Source organism: Anolis carolinensis, chromosome 3, assembly GCF_035594765.1.
Source record: "Anolis carolinensis isolate JA03-04 chromosome 3, rAnoCar3.1.pri, whole genome shotgun sequence".
Taxonomy (NCBI): Eukaryota; Metazoa; Chordata; class Lepidosauria; order Squamata; family Dactyloidae; genus Anolis; species Anolis carolinensis.
The window spans coordinates 240,527,020-240,548,439 of NC_085843.1; the positions used below are offsets into that span (position 1 = coordinate 240,527,020).

At 44.7% G+C, this 21,420-nt stretch overlaps 1 long non-coding RNA gene across 1 annotated transcript; it reads right to left on the minus strand.

Annotated features, from left to right (window-relative positions):
* Positions 1-19,782: 19,782 nt before the first annotated feature.
* LOC134297817 (uncharacterized) lies at positions 19,783-20,989 on the minus strand. The gene is made up of 2 exons (XR_010004695.1): positions 20,410-20,989; positions 19,783-20,323 (listed from the first exon to the last, which is right to left on the minus strand). It is a non-coding gene; the product is annotated as an uncharacterized LOC134297817 (long non-coding RNA).
* Between the last annotated feature and the right edge of the window lie 431 nt (positions 20,990-21,420).

Here is a 21,420-nt window from a genome sequence, read left to right on the forward strand (position 1 = left end):
AAGATGGAAGGCTCGATTTCATAAGTACCTCCCCAGAGTCATTGCAAGACCACAGCACTGTGGTACTGGACACTGCACATAGAAGATTTGTATGTATTCTTGAAAAATGCACAAAAATTATTCATACTTTCATTCATTCATAAAAAATGTGAATGGCTCAAAATGCATGCAACTGAGAACTATTCACAAGCATGCTCTAATAAATAGAAAAAAAGAATAGAAAAGTGCATAGATTAAAATGAATACACAATATGTACATTTTCAATTCAAAACATGCTCATATTCCTTTGCAAGAAGAAAAGGTTTTGCAGCTTGATATGAACCATCGATGAGAGAATTATACAGGTGGGATCTGGAGAAACACAAGGATACTGAGAGATTTTCACATCCCTCTTTTTATTTCATATATTTGTTCTGTTGTGCTGTTCTGTAGTTATTCGTGTGGTGTTGGTTTTGGAAGCTGTTTTTAATTTGGGATATTTTAGCTTCTCTAGAACCCCCTGAAGGGTTGAAGGGATGAAATGAATGAATATGTAAATACCTGTCCTGACACACACAAAAAACACTTAGTTTTAGCTAATCTACATGCTGAGAGAGAATCCACTTGCAATGTCTTTGTGAAAGACCTCCCCAGATTAATCTCACAGCAAGCTGGAGAGACTTGTTCTATCAGACTAACAGTCCATCTAAGCTAAGTTTTGTTTCATATAAAGAGATGTCTCTGGTTTGGCATAAAGTCAGGCATTAAAGCAGTGACTCTTACTCATTGTTGCCCTCCCTAGAAAATAGTATTGTTCACAGACCTCAGATGCTTGAGTTCCTGTAGTCAAACTCTTATTAGCACATTGTGCTTTCATAACTAAGGGCACTTCCAGACAGCACTAAATCACGGATTTTAAACAGGGGCAAAAATCCCTGAACATACAGACCTATTAGTCCTGGGATTTCTGCCTCCATTGTCCAGACTTGCTGCTTTGTTCCGAGATGTAGAGGCTCCCAAGATGACCACCATGGGACTTCCACCAGAAACCTCAACAGCTTTTTTTTTAAAACAAAACCCTGGAATGCAGACATACGGATATGTGGTTACATGGATATGCAGATTTCTGCAAAAGTTCCACTCTTTGTCCTGGTCAGAAAAACTGTGCACTCCAAACATTTCATGAAGTATCTGCCACACAAATAAACCTCATGGGGTAGGACCACTGCACAATGAAACAGGAACACACACTTTCAAAGCCAGAAACAGAACTTTGTCATTATTGACACTTTTTAGAGCCTGGCTGCCTGGCCATCTGTGCAGACAGATTTGGTTGTGTATTTGTGGAATGGAACAATAGGGTGCTGTTCCTGGGTTATACATGATTTTTCCTATTAGCCACCTGCATGACGTTGGCTCTCAGTATTTACAATCCTCTCCAGGATGTCCATGTCCCAACAGCCAATATTAAGTTTTTGCCATTTAATAAACTGTACACATGTTGTCAGCATACACCCAATAAGGAACCACATGTATAACCCAGTAACTCATCCTGTTGTTCCCTGGCACAAGTACACCATGAAACCTGTCTGCACAGATGGCCATACAATAAGGTCTGACTAACTACTAGGCTTGATAGTTCCACGAAAAATTTGATTCTAAACTCGTTTCAAAACTAGAGGGGGGCAGCTTTTCGTTTCTGATGGTATTTCCGAATTTGGCCCCCCAAAAAATTCGAAATTAACGAAAATTCGTTATTTTCTAAATTAATTCGTTAATGGCGGACGCGCATGCGCAATTCCCAAAAACAGCACAGAGGGAGAGGACTTTACAGGACTCTCCCACCCTCATTTTTTGAGTGAGCTTCTTCCAACTTGGTACAATGGTAGAACACATTTAACACTGATAGCTCACCAAAATTTGGAACGTTTCCCTTATCCTCTGATTTTTGGCGAATTTTCATAGCTTTTATAATAAACCATTTTTTAATAATTGCAGAAATCTGTTCCTGGTTTGAAAGTCTTATTTCCTGTTAAATTGGGTTGTCTTTACTGTGAAAGTCATTGTTCTACTTCAGAAACTTTGTTTTTGTGGCTGAAACTTTGTTAAATTGGTGTGTGTGTGATATATACTGTGTATATATATATATAGTCCCTGCATATATGTGTGTGTGTGTGTGTGTGTGTTTGTGTGTGTATAGGTAAAGGTAAAGGTATCCCTTGACGTTAAGTTCAGTCATGTCTGACTCTGGGGGTTGGTGCTCATCTCCATTTCTAAGCCCAAGAGCCAGTGTTGTCCATAGACACCTCCAAGGTCATGTGGCCGGCATGACTACATGGAGTGCCATTACCTTCCCGCCACAGCGGTACCTATTGATCTACTCACATTGGCATGTTTTCAAGCTGCTAGGTTGGCAGAAGCTGGAGCTAACAGCGGGCACTCACTCTGCTCCCGGGATTTGAACCTGGGACCTTTCGGTCTGCAAGTTCAGCAGCTCAGTGCTTTAACACACTTCGCCATCGGGGCTCATGTATATATAATATACATACACATACACACAATGTGGAGAATATGTGGAAAGGTAGATAGATAAGTTGGGAGCCACAGCGAAGGCACCTTCCTGGGAGCAAGGTCTAATAATAATAATAATAATAATAATAATAATAATAATAATAATAATAAAAATCCCTTACAATATCCAAGATGGCTCACTGCTACAGAATCTTGGGAGGTTTAGTTTGATATGGTACCATTATTGGCAGAGAAAGCTAAGCTGTAGGAGTTGAAATCCAATCATTTATCCTCCCTATAGAATCAATTTTATATGCATTTTTAGCTACAGAAAAGCTAAAATCAGGACAGTAAAAGAACAACACCCAGAAAATGGGAATTCCAGACAGGAAACAATCAGGGCCAGCTAATACCTCCCAACAAAGGATTCCCCCAGGTAGGAAGCAGCCAGGCTTTGAAGCTGCAAGGCTATTCAATGCTAATCAAGGTGACCAATTGCAACATTCATACTTGCCTCCCACAGACAAGAGTTCTTTCTCCCACCCTGGACCTTCCACAGATATATAAACCCCACTTGCCTTGCTTCGCACAGACGTCAAAACCTCTTGAGTACCAGGCCTGAGCTGAGGCGAGGCGGCGGCGGCCATTTTCCCCCTCCGTCTTCCTCCTCCTCCTCGGCCTCCTTCCCCCTCGCCCCCTCCCATTGGCTGAGCCCGTGACGCCCCTTTTGCTGAGGGGCAAAAGGAAAGGGCCTGAATGGTGGGAGTTTGGGTGATTTGCAAAAGCTTTTTTTTCCTAACGAAAAAAACGACGACATAACGAAAAACGGCCTCTCGCGATTCGAAATCGCGATATCCAGACGTGTGGACAACCAATGCCGTATATTGCTTCAAAACAAACGAAAATAACGAATTAATAACGGTTAACGGGGAAAACGAATTATTTGAGCAAGCCTACTAACTACAGTAATGATGGCATTCTGTTCCTGGTTTGAAAGTGTCTGTTCCTGTTTCATTGTGCACTACTTAATGTTGCACCCCAGAAACTTCATTTTTCTGCCACAAACGTCATTAAACAGGTGGAGGATGAAGTTCCTCTAACCAGGACAAAGTTTTTGACTTCTACTCAAGTGTCACCTTCTTTTTAGGAACTGACCAATCAGGAACAAACATCTACAACCCAGGAATAAACCCAGATATGATTTCTAATTGCAGGGACGTACAGACATGCAAAGATCCAGATATTCAGCTAAAAACTGTGATATTCCCGCACCTGGAAATCTCACTTTTGCCTTTTGTAGCAATTGCTTCTGAGTTTACAGAACAGTGTCTGGCCACCCTCCTGATTGCTGTGGGAGCTCCTGGGATAAAGACACTGTCTGGACGGGCCCTAAGCCCATGTAGGAAGAATAAGACCACAAGCAATACAAATATAAAGAAAGCAATGCCTCTGGAGCCAGTAGATTTTGTTGGCCTTCCCTTGCCATCGCTGCATAATTCTGGAATAGTGCAGTGGCTCAATGTAGTGAATTGAAAAGATTCCAGCTACAGCAAGCCCCAGTTAGTATATCCTTTGGCCATGTTGGCTAGAGGATTCTTGGAACTGCTATCCAAAAAATGAAAGGCTTCCAATCTCTGAATCAATTCTGTAGTTCTTCTATAAGCAGATATTTCATATAACTCTTATGGTCAATAGTTATTGAGAGATGTATAGCTGCTATAGATTTGTCTGATCTTAGTTTGAAATTACTTGCAATGGTTATCTATATCTGGCTGTTTAGCATGCCGAAGATTCTATATCAGCATGTTCAAATAGGGATGGGAATACATTCTTCCCAAAACTTTGCACAGTTGCAACCAGGGGAAGACTCTAGCCTTCCAGGTGTTAATGAAGAACTATTCCTCGTCACCATTCCTCGTCACTAGGGATGTGTGATCCATTAAAAAAATGGTCCAAAAGTCATGACAAAACTGAGGGGAGGGGCACTTGCATTTCATTTATAAAGTGTTTCTAAAATATAGTTTGTAAAAAAAATCTGTTACTATAATGGGAGTAGTGAAATTTCATTACTATTTTGTTACAGTAATTGTGCATAAATTATTATAATTGGGGAAATTTTGGGGACTCTTTTCTCCCTCATTTTTAAAGCTATTGGGGTGAAACTTGCCAAAGTGGTAGAAAACATTTACTACTGTTAGCCCAGCAAATTTCAGAATATTTCATGCATCCATGGATTTTTGTAGAATTTTCAAACTTTTTATAAACAACATTTAAAAAGAACGACAAGAGCTAACTCCTTAAATTTTCTACACAATGACAGGTGATAACAGGGAGTTATTCCCCCCCCCACAACTTTCAGAAATATCTACTGATTTTAGGGATTTTCTAAAAAAAAAAAGCCACAACTATCTCATTGAATGTCTCTCATATTAACCAATAGGAACCAATATTAACCAATTCTACATTTTTATAGAATCCTAGAGTTGGAGGGAACCCCCAAGAGCTATCTAGTCCAACCCCCTTCTTCCAGGCAGAAGGACACCATCAAAACTCTACTGACAGATGGCCATCCAGACTCTAAACTTCCCCTATATTGGGGGCCATCCATTTAGGGATTTTTTCCCCAGCCCAGCCCAGAAATGTACTCACTAGAAGTATCAGTCCTCCTCTTTGCAGATTCAACCATTCATTGGAACTTTCACTAGCTGCTGTTAGGTAGGGACAAATGTCTCTTTCCTCTACCCTGATTAGTGCTTTTGGATGCTGATGTATTCTGGGAAATATAGTTCAGGGCAAGGTTTTTTGAATTCTTTGACATAGAGCTCCTCCCTTCCCAAAGTACATTTCTCAGAGTTCTGTTTAGAGCAATGGTCCATGATCTTGGAGAAATATAGCTTGTTGAGTTCCAGAAATTATGTATGTTGTATCAAAAATTGTCCTTTCACTTTGGTGTCCTGTATCTTCTACTAACTGTTTTGAGTCTGTGATTTAAAGAGCTAATATTCAATGGGAAATCTTTTTTGTTTACTTTCCTTTATAAAGTCCACTCATTCTTCCCCACATGCACCTTGCTTTTGTATAACCTAATATGCCCCTGTATTTTTAAAATGTTTTTATTGATGATTTTGAAATACAATTTTTTTTAAAAAAATTGAGAGAATCGTAGAGGGAGAGGAGGGGATTGGTGGGGGGGGTGGAGATTGGGGAAGGGATGAGTATAGGAGGAAGGAATAAAAGGGGGAGGAAGAGAGGAGAGGGTCTGTATGGTCAGTCCGGCTTCCGACTGGTAAAGTTTGGTCTTCTGTTGGTGGAAATTACTGGATGTGGTGAGGTAGTTGATAGTTCTGGTGGGGGAAGGGGGGAACCTCTTGCCGGTTTTGGTGTCATTTATATTTCATGAATTGACTATTTCTTATTATACTAGTGTAATTTCTTCGGTCTGTATCTGTCTTTTTCTTTATATGCCCCTGTATTTTTGTGGGTTTTTAAACTGTATTTTTCAATGACACAAAAGAAGCTCCTGTTACATTATGTTGTATAACTTCAACATTTTTCTTACAACAATAAAAGAAACAAAGTTAACATGTTAATTTATCACAAACAGGGTTTTTGGAGGCATATTACTGCATTAGTCTTTCCTGTTTCTGATCTTTCTGTTACTGATTTTATAAACATCATTTGGAAGAAGAAAAAAAATTGTCCTTGGTTGCATGCATCCAATCCCATAATGTACATTTAATAGCTCACCATCTATCACCCACTCTCTTCATTTATTTCCAAGACACATTCTGATTGTTTTGTTTACTGCTTACTGTGTTTATTATTATTTTCATGGAAAATGTGATGTGATACATTTTGTATGAAGGTCACTGCTTAGATAGTCTCAGTGGGTATACTTTATCCAAGCAGCACTGATTCATAATGAACTCACACCAGCGTCATGCAGGGGGGCCCTTCCTCTCTCAGATGGGGGGCCCATTGTAATCTGACATTAGCAATGCACTGAATAAATAACATTACCCACTGTAATTCTTAGCAATCACTGTAGATGGGAGAAAGGCCACTGCGGCACTGTTCAGGCCTTTTATTTTATGTGGAGGTTAATACGTTGCCAATAAACAGGGACAGAAAGGACACCATAACTGCTCAGTCACAGGTGGCATGACAATTTGCAGCTACTTCCTCCCATCCATAGAACAAAGATTTGTGTATGCCTCAAAAAAAAAACCCCATATGTTGATAGTGACCTCATTCTTTGAGCCCCAATGTGATCAACATAGCACCATCCAAACACAAAACAGAAGTATCAGAAGGCCTGGGAAAAGTCCAGTGTTTACTGATGTACAAGCAATATTATGAGAGAGGGGGGAAGTCTTACAGGGGAATACTAAAATAGTCCAATAAGGACTAAGGATGATCTGTGGCTGAAAGCTGGGGAAGGCAATGGACTGAAGTGTCCTGAGAAAGAGTATGGCCAGCTATACAACCCTGTACTTAGACTCTTCATACACTGTAACAATATGTTGCCACTCCCTAATATATTCTACTATTAGAATTCAACTCTGCAACAAAAGCTTGAGGGCATCAAACATCTCTTGAAAGGACAAAAAAAACTGTCAGCTTCAGGCATTTGTTTCATATGCTCAACAGCTACTTTAACATCAAAGAATCCACATCATTTGGGATCAGGATATACCAAAGCAGTATGTGAGATGCACTGTGTGTAGAGCCATTCCACATGTTTGGGAAACCCTGATTTTTCAGAGACCCTGAATGTATATAAAGAGATTCCACATGTAACAGGGTCTGTCCTCTACATGTGGTGTCATTAGATATGTAAAAAGAAAGGGGGAGGCAAGCTAGCATGCGCCTGTCTCATACATTAGTTGACTCTTCCTGGTAGTGCCTGGACAGAGCTCCAGCCTAGATCTAGCCCCATGCTAATCTCTAAGGGCCTTTCCAGACAGGCAAAAAATGTGAGAGAAACTGGGATTTTAAATCTCATTTCCTCTTGGGATGGAGATCATACAGCTGGCCAAACTCCTGGAATTTTGCAGAGGTGGTGCCCAGATACTGGGCATTGACACTTCCAGCCTCTCCCTCCCTGACCTCCATTTCCCTCTGCACTTACTGGGAGAAGATAGGACAAGGTCTGAAGCCTCCCCCCTCCCCTCCTTTGGAGGAGCCAAAGGAGGGCTTTGGGTAGGGGAGGGGGATTCCTCCAAGGCATCCTGTTGGATCTTCCTGGGAGGAGGAACAGAGGCAATGGCTGCTGGACTGCATGGAAGGCTTCATCCTGTAAGTTGAGTGGGAAATGAGGGGCAGGAGGGAGTCCAGACAGGAGGGAGGGAAGGAAAACACATTTTTTCCATGCCTGCAGGGACACACAGGCATGGAAAAATGTATGTTTTTCAGGAAGAACCGGGTTTAAGGGACAACTTTTAAACATGCGTTTTGCAGCCTTTAATCCTATTCCTCCTGCATTTTAGTTAAACTTTGTATAGGCACACATCCCTCCCCTTTAACTCGGTTTAGCCTGGGTTATAATACATGTTTAGAAGGGCCTTTAGCAACTGCATAGGACGAATCTGTTGATGAACCTTCCATTTCACTACCCTAGTAGTTCTGGCTGTTCTGCCAACTTATCTTTCCTTTTTACACATCCATTCCAATTTATAAGATCTGTTCTTCTGCTGCCTCCTCCCCAGAACTGGATGCTGCTCCCACATATAGCAACAAGGAGCAGATGAGCCATGATCATAGAATAATAGAACTCTGGTGCTGGAGGAAAATCCTGAGAGTGCCTTGGACCGCAAGAAGATCCAACCAGTCCATCCTCCAGGAAATAATGCCCGACTGCTCACTGGAGGGAAGGATATTAGAGGCAAAGTTGAAGTGTTTTGGTCACATCATGAGAAGACAGGAAAGCTTGGAGAAGATCATGATGCTGGGGAAAATGGAAGGAAAAAGGAAGAGAGTCCAACCAAGGGCAAGATGGATGTACGGTATCCTTGAAGTGACTAGCTTGACGGCCGACAGGGAGCTCTGGCGTGGACTGGTCCATGAAGTCACAAAGAGTTGAAAATGACTGAACGAGTGAGATGACGAGAGTTGGAAGAGATCACACAGGCTATCTAGTCCAACCCCCTGCCATGCAGGTAAAGCACAAAGTGATTAGTTTTACTTCCTCATCATTCCATTTGTCTTGCCTGTAGCTTATTCCTCTCATTCCTAGTAGAATATGAATATTGAAAGCACTAGAAATAACGAAGACATAGTAGATAACACGAATATCAAGTACTACATTTGACCAGAGCCGGCCCTAGGTATTTTTCAAGTGTAGGCGAACAGAATTTTGGCGCCCCCCCCCCAAACCAATCACTGAAAAATAAAACCGTTGGATAAGCGAAAATGTTGGATAATAAGGAAAGATAAAGGAAAAGCCTATTAAACATCAAATTACATTATGATTTTACAAATTAAGCACCAAAATATCATGTTTTACAACAAATCAATAGAAAAAGCAGTTCAATACATGGTAATGTTATGTAGGAATTACTATATTAGCGAATTTAGCACTAAACATTGAACAGGGATATAGGGCAGTGTGGACTTAGATAACCCAGATAGCCCTCAGTATTAAAAAAAACCCTCTAAAATCAGGATAATAAATAAAGAACAACACTCTGAAAACAGAAGAAATCCAGACAGTAAACAATCAGGGACAGCTAACACCTCCCAAAAAAAGATTCTCCCAGGCAAGAAGAAGCCAGGCCTTGAAGCCACAGGGCCATTAAATGCTAATCAAGGTGATTAATTACAACATTCACACCTGCTTCAAAGAAAAGTTATTTCTCCCACCCTGGACCTTCTACAGATATAGAAACCCCACATACCTAGCTTCCAAGTTCCCACAGACCTCACAATCTCTGAAGGCCCCAAAGGTGGGCTCCCGTGGTGCGAATGTGGGTCTGCGCCAGCCGGAAAGCCCAGCACGGGCACCAGGAGGCCCAGCGTGGCTGCCGGAAGGCCCAAAAGAGAAGGAGGTGGAGAGTGGTGCCCTCCTCCCAGGACGATGGCGCCCCTGGGACGATGGCACCACAGGCAAGTGCCTAGTTCGCCTTATGGTTGGACCGCCTCTGCATTTGACCAAACATCAGTCTTAAGTTTAAGTCCTGTTGACAATGCTGAAGTCTTTCTAGGAAAAAAGCTATGGATTGACTACAACTCTACTAAGAGTATATACATTGAAATCAATATTAGTCATGGTTAATTTGTTCAATTGATTTCAATGGGGCTGCTTTGAGGTATAACTACCCTGTTTCCCCAAAAATGACAGGGCCTTATAGTAATTTTTGCTCCAAAAGATGCTTTAGAGTTTGTTTTCAGGGGCAGTTTTATTTTCCAAATTGACTTTTTAAAATGAACTATATCTAGGGTTTATTTTTGAAATAGGGTTTATATTTCGAGCATCCTCAGAAATGCTGAAAAATCATGATAGGTCCTATTTAGGGGTAGGTTTTATTTTTGGGGAAACAGGGTAGCTGTTGGTGACTTATATGTCAACGAGTAATGAATTCATTCTGAAGTTTAAGAAAATTACAGAAGGTATTTAAGGGGGTTATTCAAGGTACTGAATCATTTTTTGTTTTGTTTTTGACAGCATGGTTCAACTATCTGGGCAGCTCCTTTAAATTTTAGGCTAAAATCTAGAGTGGATTTACTTCCCTAGTAGGAACAGCCAGATACCTGATATCTGGTAGAATTAATTCTATGTATTTTATTGATTTGTCTACCCATCTGTCAACAATCTACTTGTTATAATTAAGAAGTATAAAATATTTAATCATGCAACATCTACCTTTTGGACAATATGCCAAAAGTAAGACAATACGTTAAGTGTTGCTTGTGATTAAAAGCTGCAACGATAACAATCTATAGATATATGTTTTTGCAAACATTCCCCCCCCCCTTCCACCAATTTGTGAGGGGAAAAACATGAACTTTTTTTTTTAAAAAAAATGGTCTACGCTTGAGCGATCCATGAAAAAATTGATTCTAAACTCGTTTCAAAAGTAGGGGGGCAGCTTTTCGTTTCTGATGGTATTTCCGAATTTGGCCCCCCAAAAAATTCGAAATTAACGAAAATTCGTTATTTTCTAAATTAATTCGTTAATGGCGGACGCGCATGCGCAATTCCCAAAAACAGCACAGAGGGAGAGGACTTTACAGGACTCTCCCACCCTCATTTTTTGAGTGATCTTCTTCCAACTTGGTACAATGGTAGAACACATTTAACACTGATAGCTCACCAAAATTTGGAACGTTTCCCTTATCCTCTGATTTTTGGCGAATTTTCATAGCTTTTATAATAAACCATTTTTTAATAATTGCAGAAATCCTGGTTTGAAAGTCTTATTTCCTGTTAAATTGGGTTGTCTTTACTGTTTCTACTTCAGAAACCTTGTTTTTGTGGCTGAAACTTTGTTAAATTGGTGTGTGTGTGATATATACTGTGTGTATATATATATATATATATATATAGTCCCTGCATATATGTGTGTGTGTGTGTGTGTGTGTGTGTATATATATATATATATAGGTAAAGGTAAAGGTATCCCTTGACGTTAAGTTCAGTCATGTCTGACTCTGGGGGTTGGTGCTCATCTCCATTTCTAAGCCCAAGAGCCAGTGTTGTCCATAGACACCTCCAAGGTCATGTGGCCGGCATGACTACATGGAGTGCCATTACCTTCCCACCTATTGATCTACTCACATTGGCATGTTTTCAAGCTGCTAGGTTGGCAGAAGCTGGAGCTAACAGCGGGCACTCACTCTGCTCCCGGGATTTGAACCTGGGACCTTTCGGTCTGCAAGTTCAGCAGCTCAGTGCTTTAACACACTTCGCCATCGGGGCTCATGTATATATAATATACATACACATATGTCAGCTCACCACAGCCGCTCCTGAATGAACACACGAGACTCTCTGTGATATCACCAGAAACTTTACTGCAGGAAACATAAACATCAGAAAAGCCAAGAATGGGAGACTCTGGCCAACCATCCTTTATATACCCTCCCCCTCATTTGAAAAGTCCCTTCCCGCTCAGTAAAACCCCGCGCAAATTCCCCGCCAAGTCCAGCAGCCGTTTCTTCTCCGAGTCCTTAGACGCAGGTGTCTTATCAATGTCAGTGACCCTGAAACTCAGAGCCACATACAGGCTCTAGTAGCAGGGTTCTGACATGGCGTCCTCCTCCCCTTCGTCCTGGAAGGAAAAGATCAAACACAACTATTGTTCTCCGCTGTCCAGAGTTCCTTTATACTTTTTTAACAGGCTGCAATGGAATACCGGGTGTACCTTTCCTAGGTCCTTGGGTAACCTCAGCTCATAGGTCACTTCGTTTATTCTTTTCGCTACCCTGAACGGCCCTATATAGCGTGGAGCCAATTTCTTAGATGGGAACCCCAATTTCAGGTTTTTTGTGCTCAGCCAAACTAGATCTCCTTCGCCCAATTTGTCCCCCTCTCGGCGCCTACGATCTGCAAAGAGCTTGTACTTCTTTTGTGTTTCCCGCAATGCCTCCACCACGGTCTGCCACCCTTGCTTAATTTTGGCCGGCCATTCCTTGTCGGTCTGGCCCTCTCCTTCCTTCCACTCGGGTAGCCTGGGGAAAGGTGCCACCTCCTGTCCGTATACGATTTCGAATGGGGCACGACCTGTGGCCGAATGTACGGCCCCGTTAAAAGCCATCTCAGCAAACGGAAGAAGGTCCGCCCAATCGTCCTGTCTATAATTGGTGTACATCCTCAAGAATTGGCACAGTGTCTGTTGGGTACGTTCGACCCCCCCGTTGGTTGCGGGATGAAAAGCCGAGCTCAGATTCCTTTCCGCTCCTAACAGCTGTAAGAATTTTCCCCAAAATTTTGCAGTGAATTGGACTCCCCGGTTGCTAATTATTTTGTCGGGACACCCATGTAGGCGATATACATGCTTCACATACAAATCAGCTAGCTTTTCAGCCGAGGGGAGTTTTGGCAGGGCCACAAAGTGTGCCTGTTTTGAGAATAGGTCTAATATTGTCCAAATGTATCTGTGGCCTCTGCTGGGGGGTAGTTCGCCTACAAAATCCATTGCCACGCATTCCCATGGCCTCACGGGCTCCACCACCTTCTGCAATAGCCCCTTGGGCTTCCCAGGTGGTGTTTTTCCCTCTGCACATAATTCACACTGCGTGACGTACCCCCTGGCGGCTTTCCTCATTCCGGGCCACCAGCATTGTTTGGCCAACAGTTTAATAGTCCTGGTGGGGCCTAGATGACCTGCACCCTTGTTATCGTGGCATTTCCTTAACATTTCTTGTCTTAAACATTCAGGAATATACAATTTCTTATTAACAAACACCAAATCCCCACACAGTTCTCCCTGTTCTTTGTTCGTTTGTAACCATTTGTCCATTCCATATGCTCGCTTCAACTCTTCCTCCCATATTTCTCCTCCCCCCGTGGAAATGGCCGTACGTTTGTTTTCTTTGGCCGCTTGTGCTCGAGTCAGTACTGCCAGGCCCCATTGCTTATCTAGGAAAAGGCTCCCCTCAGATTCCTGAATTCCTCCCCCGTGCTGAGGCATCCGAGAGAGAGCGTCAGCGAGTATGTTGTGTTTCCCCTGGAAGAACTTGAGTCTGAAATCAAAACGGCTGAAATATTGGGCCCATCTAATCTGCTTCGCTGATAGTTTACGAGGGGATCTCAGATACTGTAAATTTCTATGATCAGTCCACACCTCAAACGGTGTTCCACTTCCTTCCAGGAAGTGTCTCCAGCACTCTAGTGCTTTCAGAATCGCTAAGGCTTCTCTCTCCCAAATCGGCCAATTTTTTTCTGTATCGTTAAACTTTTTCGACAGATAGCCACATGGCTTCAGGTTCCCCCCCTCGTCTTTCTGCAGCAGAACTGCCCCATATGCCCAGTCTGACGCATCGCAATGTAGTACAAAGGCCTTAGACATATCAGGGTGCTGTAGGACAGGCTCCTCAGTAAAACGCTTTTTAAGGGCTTCGAAAGCTTCCTGGCATTCTATTGTCCAGGTCAGTTTGGCCCCTGGGGCCTTCACTTTGGCTGTTTCTCCCCTGCCTTTAGTCTTTAACAAATCCGTTAACGGCAAAGTGAGGCGCGCAAAGTCCTTGATAAATGTTCTATAGAAGTTTGCGAACCCCAGGAAGGATTGCAGCTGCTTCCGTGTTCTGGGGGCTTCCCACCCCCTTACGTCTTCCACCGTCGCAGGGTCCATCGCCACTCCCTGGGAGGAAATCCTATACCCCAGAAAGTCTATCTGGTCTTTATTGAACTCGCACTTGGCAAGCTTCGCATACAGCTTCGCTTCCCTCAACTTTTGTAGGACTTCCCTGACTAGTTCTACGTGTTGCTCCTTAGTCCGAGACATTATCAATATGTCATCTAAAAATATAAAGACTCCCTTGTACAATAATGGATGCAACACTTCGTTGATTAATTGCATGAACGCGGCCCCTCCCCCGCTTAAACCGAATGGGAGCACACAATAGTTGAATAATCCGAAGGCGCAGGAGAAGGCCGTCTTCCACCTATCCTCTGGTTTGATCTGCAATTTATGGTAGGCCTCAATTAAATCCAATTTAGTGAATATCTGTCCCTCCGATAACTGGGCGATCAAGTCTTTCACTAAGGGTAGAGGGTATTTATTTACAGTACTGATTGCATTCAGGCCCCTGTAGTCAATGCAGAGCCTCAGCGTTTGGTCCTTTTTCCGCCTAAACAACACAGGTGCCCCTAAAGGGGAGTTCGAAGGTTCTATGAAACCCCTCGCTAGGTTTTTATCAATGTACTTTCTCAGTTCCTCCTTTTCCCTAGCCGACATCGGGTATATCTTTGCCTTGGGAAGCTCTGCTCCTGGGACTAGCTCTATTTTCACTTCAACTCTCCGCTTCGGTGGGAAATTGTCTGCTTCCTTCTCGTCAAACACGTCCACAAAATCCCGATACTCTGGGGGTAATTTATCTGCCAGTTCTGCTATTCTGATAGAGTCTTCCTCCCCCCTTTTCCCCGGCTCCCTCTCAACTTCCTGGCTCCCTTCTTCCAAACTCCTCCCGAAAATCATGCTCTTATCCTCCCAGTTGATTTGCGGGTTGGCCTGCCCCAGCCACGGCATGCCTAGTATAACATTATAGCTGGCTATTTGTGATATCACAAATGACACCTTTCCTTCCCAACTCCCTATCTTACACTTTACATCTTCGGCACTGTATCTAGCTAACGATCCGGATGCTGTGGATCCGTCCAACTGCGAAAATGCTATTGGGGATTCTAGGTTCGTTCTTTCGCATCCCAATCCCTCGGCTAATTCAGGGGAAATGATGTTCCTGGAACATCCACAATCCACAAACGCTTTGCAGGTTGCTTGTTTGCTGCCATTTTCAAGCTGAATGGGGACCACTATCATAGCTTTGTCCTGACTTACCAACCCCCCCGAATGGTGCCTCATCGGTGTTTCTTCCTCGGCGCGTTTTCCTGCCACGGCTCTTGGTTTGGGCTGGCCTCCGCTTTCCCCTTTTCTCTGCCAGCACTCGGCAGCTCTGTGGCCTAACCGGCCGCACACAAAGCAGCCACTCCTGCTGGCGCTCACGTTCCCTGTCGGCTCCGCTCTCCTCCCGGCTGGGGCTGATCCCTCCTTCCAGCTCCCCTCTTTCATCTGCGGCCGTTGCTGTAGCGCTCCTCGGTGCCTCCTCGCCTGGGCCAGCGATGTCTCGACGCGCCCCGCCAGCTGAATCCATCCGCGCAGCGTGTCAGGCTCATCACGATGCACCGCCCAGGAGAGGATCTCCCGCCTGAGCCCCTCTTTGAAGAGTTCCATCTTTGTCACTGCAGACCATTCCGGCACCTTTTCGGCGAGGCATTGGAACTCCTCCGCATACTCAGATACCGACCTCTGCCCCTGGGAGACGGTCTTCAACTTCTCCCTCGCCCGGATCTGCTCCAATGGATCTCGGAAACGGGTCTCCAGGGCCCCCATGAAGCGTCGGACTGACCCCAGACATGGGTCGCGCCGCGCGTGCAGCTGAACGTACCAGCTAGCCGCTCCCCTCTTCAACACTGCACCAATGGCCCGTATCCGGCTGGATTCCGTTCTAAAAGTGTGAGCATTGTCCTCCATATAGCCCCTCACCGTGGTAAGGAAAAAATCCAGTTCAGAGGACTCTCCCCCAAACTCGATCCTTAGTTCCTCTCGTCTCGGTAGGGGTCCCTGTGGTGGCAATCCCCAATTCTCCGCCCGTCGCAAGCCCCCTTGCGGACCAGTGGGCCCCGCTGCTGTTTCTCTTTGCCCTGTGCCACGCCCGGCATTCGCCAGGGGCACTAGGGTCTCAGCTGGGAGCGTAGCCGGGATCCTCGGAGGCTTTTCCCCTTCGTCGTCACTCTCCTCCACCCGCGTCAGGCTTGTTTGGGTCTTGGGCCGGGCGCCGGGCTCCTTTCGCATTTCCCTTCCCTTCGGTGCTGGGAGGTCTGCAAAGCCCTGGCTGCTTCCCACGCTCACGTCCCACATTGAGCCAGCCCGAAGTTCCCTTCCTCTCTCTGGCTCCGCCAAACACGCCAGGCGCTCCATCGCCCTCGACATTACTGCCAGGGTGGTCTCCATCGCCGACATCCTCTCCTCCAGAAACACCATCCTTTGTGGGCCTGGGGAAGGTGAACCTTCCTCTCCTCCGGTGCTGTCTCCCCGCACCACTCCACGCCTCTGGGTTACCCCATTTGGCTGGGCATAAGCGGTGGATGACGCCAGGGCCGCCAGCTGGTGGAACTCAGCGTCCGGCTCGGGAGTGGCCCTTCCCGACCTTCCTCCTCCTGCGCCCAAGAGCTCTTCATCCTCCACTTGCATGTTACACCTCACCGCTACAGCGGGATGGTGTCTATATTCTTGGCTTAGTGTCAGCTCACCACAGCCGCTCCTGAATGAACACACGAGACTCTCTGTGATATCACCAGAAACTTTACTGCAGGAAACATAAACATCAGAAAAGCCAAGAATGGGAGACTCCGGCCAACCATCCTTTATATACCCTCCCCCTCATTTGAAAAGTCCCTTCCCGCTCAGTAAAACCCCGCGCAAATTCCCCGCCAAGTCCAGCAGCCGTTTCTTCTCCGAGTCCTTAGACGCAGGTGTCTTATCAATGTCAGTGACCCTGAAACTCAGAGCCACATACAGGCTCTAGTAGCAGGGTTCTGACACATACACACAATGTGGAGAATATGTGGAAAGGTAGATAGATAAGTTGGGAGCCACAGCGAAGGCACCTTCCTGGGAGCAAGGTCTAATAATAATAATAATAATAATAATAATAATAATAATAATAAATCCCTTACAATATCCAAGATGGCTCACTGCTACAGAATCTTGGGAGCTTTAGTTTGGTATGGTACCATTATTGGCAGAGAAAGCTAAGCTGTAGGAGTTGAAATCCAATCATTTATCCTCCCTATAGAATCAATTTTATATGCATTATTAGCTGCAGAAAAGCTAAAATCAGGACAGTAAAAGAACAACACCCAGAAAATGGGAATTCCAGACAGGAAACAATCAGGGCCAGCTAATACCTCCCAACAAAGGATTCCCCCAGGTAGGAAGCAGCCAGGCTTTGAAGCTGCAAGGCTATTCAATGCTAATCAAGGTGACCAATTGCAACATTCACACTTGCCTCCCACAGACAAGAGTTCTTTCTCCCACCCTGGACCTTCCACAGATATAAACCCCACTTGCCTAGCTTTGCACAGACGTCAAAACCTCTGAGTATGTCTGCCACAGATGTGGGTGAAACGTCAGGAGAGAATGCTTCTGGCACATGGCCATAGAGCCCGGAAAACTCATAGCAACCCAGCCAGTAGGCTGTTGCTGAACAACCTATGAACTTTTAGCATTAAAGGAAAAAATGCCCAAGATTTTATCACTTAATACTGTTGGCATGTCTGGAGAAGAATAGAATGCTTCTATACCAGGCAAGGGCAAACTTTGCCCATGTCTGGAGTTAGGAATTGTAGGAGTTGAAATCCAAAACAATTTGACAGAAAACTGGGAGTTGTAGTTTGGCATGGTACTGGCTCTCTTCTGCAGGGAAGGCTAGGGACTTTGTAAAACTACAGCTCACATGACATGGCACTGAATCTGTTGCAATTGAGCTGGTGCCAGAATCCTTTCCGGGAGATCTCCTCAGTGGGGAGATATCTCTTAAAGGGATATCCTCTGGCTCTAAGGATTCCATTTAGGAAGGCAAGCCTTGTTTTGGTATTCCCCTTTAAACCTGGCTGAAGAAGCAAAACCAAACGGCGGCTCCAGGGCGAGGCAGGGCGAGGAGAAGGCCAAGCGCAGGCAGGCATGGCTCTTCTCTCTTCTCTTCGCTCCCTCCCTGCTTCGCGGAAGGCTTCTACTGAGCCGGTGTGGTCCCCGCGGGGGGGGGGGGGGGGGCGATCCGAAGACATCAGAAAAAAACAAAAAAAATGTACTTTTATTATTCAAATTCGTAATATTTGTAAGGCAGTGAGCAGATGTTTCAATATCAATTCAAAAGTAATTACGAAACTAATTTTCAACGAATTTAACGATCTAACGAAAAATTTGCTCAAGCCTGCTACACAGCCAGCATAAAATACATGTTATATTTTATAACTAGATCTGAGGATCTAATATTCAAGGAGAATTCTACAGCCACTTATGGCTGAATGAAAGCCCTGTGTAATCATAATAATACTGTGTGTTTGTATGTGCATTTGTTATTTACACAGTGAGGATTTCTGTCTATTTGTGCTATGATTTGCTCCTGTCTTTTATGTCTGAAATAACATGCAAAAGTTCCTTAATGTTATGTCATTATGATCAATTTTAAAGACTTGTTCTTAGTTAACCAAATATAAAGCATATCAAGTGTTGTTTTCATTTTCGGAAATAAGAACGTTTATGTAAGGATGTGTGTGTTCATCTTAAAGCCAGTTCTATTTCTTGATGGTGTAATAAGGGTGCATCTGTTCCAGTCAATATTGTGGGAGGCAAAGCAAAGCATTGCCAAGTAAGGCAGACCCAGTTAATTAATAGGTTTGGAACAGTGAAGAGCAAATTAAGTTAGGCTGTTGCTTACACCAAAGCCAGTTCTTCTAGAGAAGGTGACCGAATAGCCCCTCCATCAGCAACTGCCTTGCAGTTATCATTGCAAACAGCTTAGGGAACAAGACATTAAGGACAGGAAGCAATAATAGGCATTTTAATGGGATGGCCAGACCACAAAATGACCAAGATCAGCATAACAGCTAAGTCCCATGTGCCCTATAAAATGTAATTGAAGGCATATTAGGATAAGAGAGCAAGCATACACCACAAACTAGTAATAGGTAAACGAGAAATCAGTCTGAATGAGATGCAGTAAGTGAGATAAGATAATGACAGCATCTGTTTAAAAGACAAACACACATCCCTGCCAAAACATTCTGTCCTATTTTAAGATACAAACAAAAACATCTACAATAGATGTCAGGAAAAAGGGATTTTAAGTCAAGAATGTGCTTTGTTGCTATGATTTTGATACGTGTTGCACCCCAAGGCAGCATGAGCACTCGAAAACCAGACAAGAGCCAATGTAACACACTTATCTTTATTAAAGCATTTCGTTTATCCAATGCTTTTATTTTTCAGTGATTGGTTTGGGGGGGGGGGGGGCACCAAAATTCTGTTTGCTTGCACTTGTAAATTACCTAGGGCTGTCCCTGCTTACAGAATTTTGGTGCCCCCCCCAAAAACCAATCAATGAATAACCCAATATTGTGGGTTATTATGTTTTGATATTCTGGGTTATATGGCTTTGTGGAGGAGCCCTAAGGGTCCTTAGGAATCCATAGGAATTAAAAGGCCACCGAAAGGGAATCTGGCCCCCGGTATTAAAAAAACTCTAAAATCAGGACAGTAAATAAAGAACAACACTCTGAAAACAGGGGAAATTCAGACAGGAAACAATCAGGGCCAGCCAACACCTCCCAACTAAGGATGCCCCCATGGAGGAAGCAGCCAGGCTTTGAATCTGCAAGGCCATTAAATGCTAGTCAAGCTGGCCAATTGCAACATTTACACTAGCCTCAAACAGACAAGAGCTCTTTCTCAACCCTGGACTTTCCACAGATATATAAACTCCACTTACCTAGCTTCCAACAGACCTCACAACCTCCTTCCTATTCTGACTCTCAAGGGCTCCCCCACTGTCAGAGACAGAACGCCAGCAAGTAAAACAAAACTCAGTTTATTGAGGTTACAGAACTAAAAACGCCCGTAAGAAACAAAGAACAGGGCAAACACTTGACTTCAGTGTGCTAAATGACAAAAAGCAGCTCAGTTTGAGCTTAAACAGTTCAAAGGGAAAAAACCGGGTTAAACAGGAGTATAATCCGGATTAAATCAAAGAGCTTACTTCAGCTTGGCAAACAATGCAAACAAAAGAGGAACAACAGGAGTTGGAATGTAAACAAAAGACTGGCGGCAGATTCCTCTCTGCTACTCAGGAACAGCAGGGGAGTAAACCAGGCTTGTTTACTCCTTCCTGCAGCGAACGAAAGCGTGGTCGTAGTCAAGATTCAGGTTTAGGGTAACGGCAGTCAGCAGGGTCCCAATCCGGTCCAGAAGATCAATAGCCAAGCGTAGTCGTCAAGGAATCCAAAGGTCACACCGATAGCCAGCAGAAGGGTTAATCCGGAATCGTAGTCAGTCAGTCCAGCGTCAATCCAGTGAAAGTAGGTATTGCCCGTCAAAAAGACGACGGAGGTCCAAGCTATCAAGATTAAACACAAGTTGCACAGAGAAAAACCCCGCACAGTTCCTCCCGCCGTCAATGCCCAGTGTCCTTGGTAAACTTACGTATCCAGTAATGAATCACACCCGTCTTCAGGAAATTCCCCAGCAAGAGCCCAAGCGTCCGTCCAGATTACCTTGCCCAACGCAATTAGACATTGGTCCCAAACCCCATTTTATCACAGTTCAAGCTCATCATCGCTGTCAGCTGCCATCCCAATTCCAGACGCCCCAACATCATTATCCTCATCAGAACTTAAGCACCTTCAACTACGCCCCACAGCATCCCCAGCTGTGGATCCCGCTCCATCCCTCCAACCAGTCCATGGGTCTGATCCTGCAACCCGCCAAACACCTCCCATGCTTTCATTGCCTGTTTCCCCAACACCCAAATCCTCCCTCACATGAGTCCATTCCATATCATCTTCCTCCGAGCTAGCCATCTCTTCCTCCAAACCCTGAGAAAAACCCTCAAATGAGTCCTCATCTGTCGGCTCTGCAAACAAATCCCGGAGCCGTTTCCTTTCACGCTCCTCGAGAGTGTCTGACTCTCGAGGAGTCTTACGACCCCTTCTTTCATTACCGGAGCCCGAAGGCTCAACCATAACACCCACCCCCTTTTCCCTGCTAACTCAAAGGGTGAAGTGGTAGACGAAGCACTTCCACCCAGTGGGTCTCTCGAGGAAGTTGTAGATCCACCCTTGGATGTGGCTGTGGCTGAGGAGCGGGCGCCGGGTGCTGTAGATGGAGATGGAGACACGCGGGTCCAGGTTGAGCGAGGGGCGGCGTTCATCACCACTCACACTGCCACCTCTTCGCCTACTCCTCTACCTGGCGGGCTGTGCGGGGCCGGGGACCTGGGTACCGAGAGCAAGAAAGGCCTGCTCCAGTGCCGCGGGCTTGAGACTGCCTTTCATGGAGAGGACGGAGAAGTGCACCATGGTCCTACGGCACATCTCTGCCTTCTGGGGGAAGGGGAAGGCGAAGGCGAAGGTGAAGACGGTGGGGAAGCAGGCATCGCGGCCAGGCGGGGGCAGGCACTGGTCAGGGGGGGGCAGGCATCGTGGCAAGGTGAGA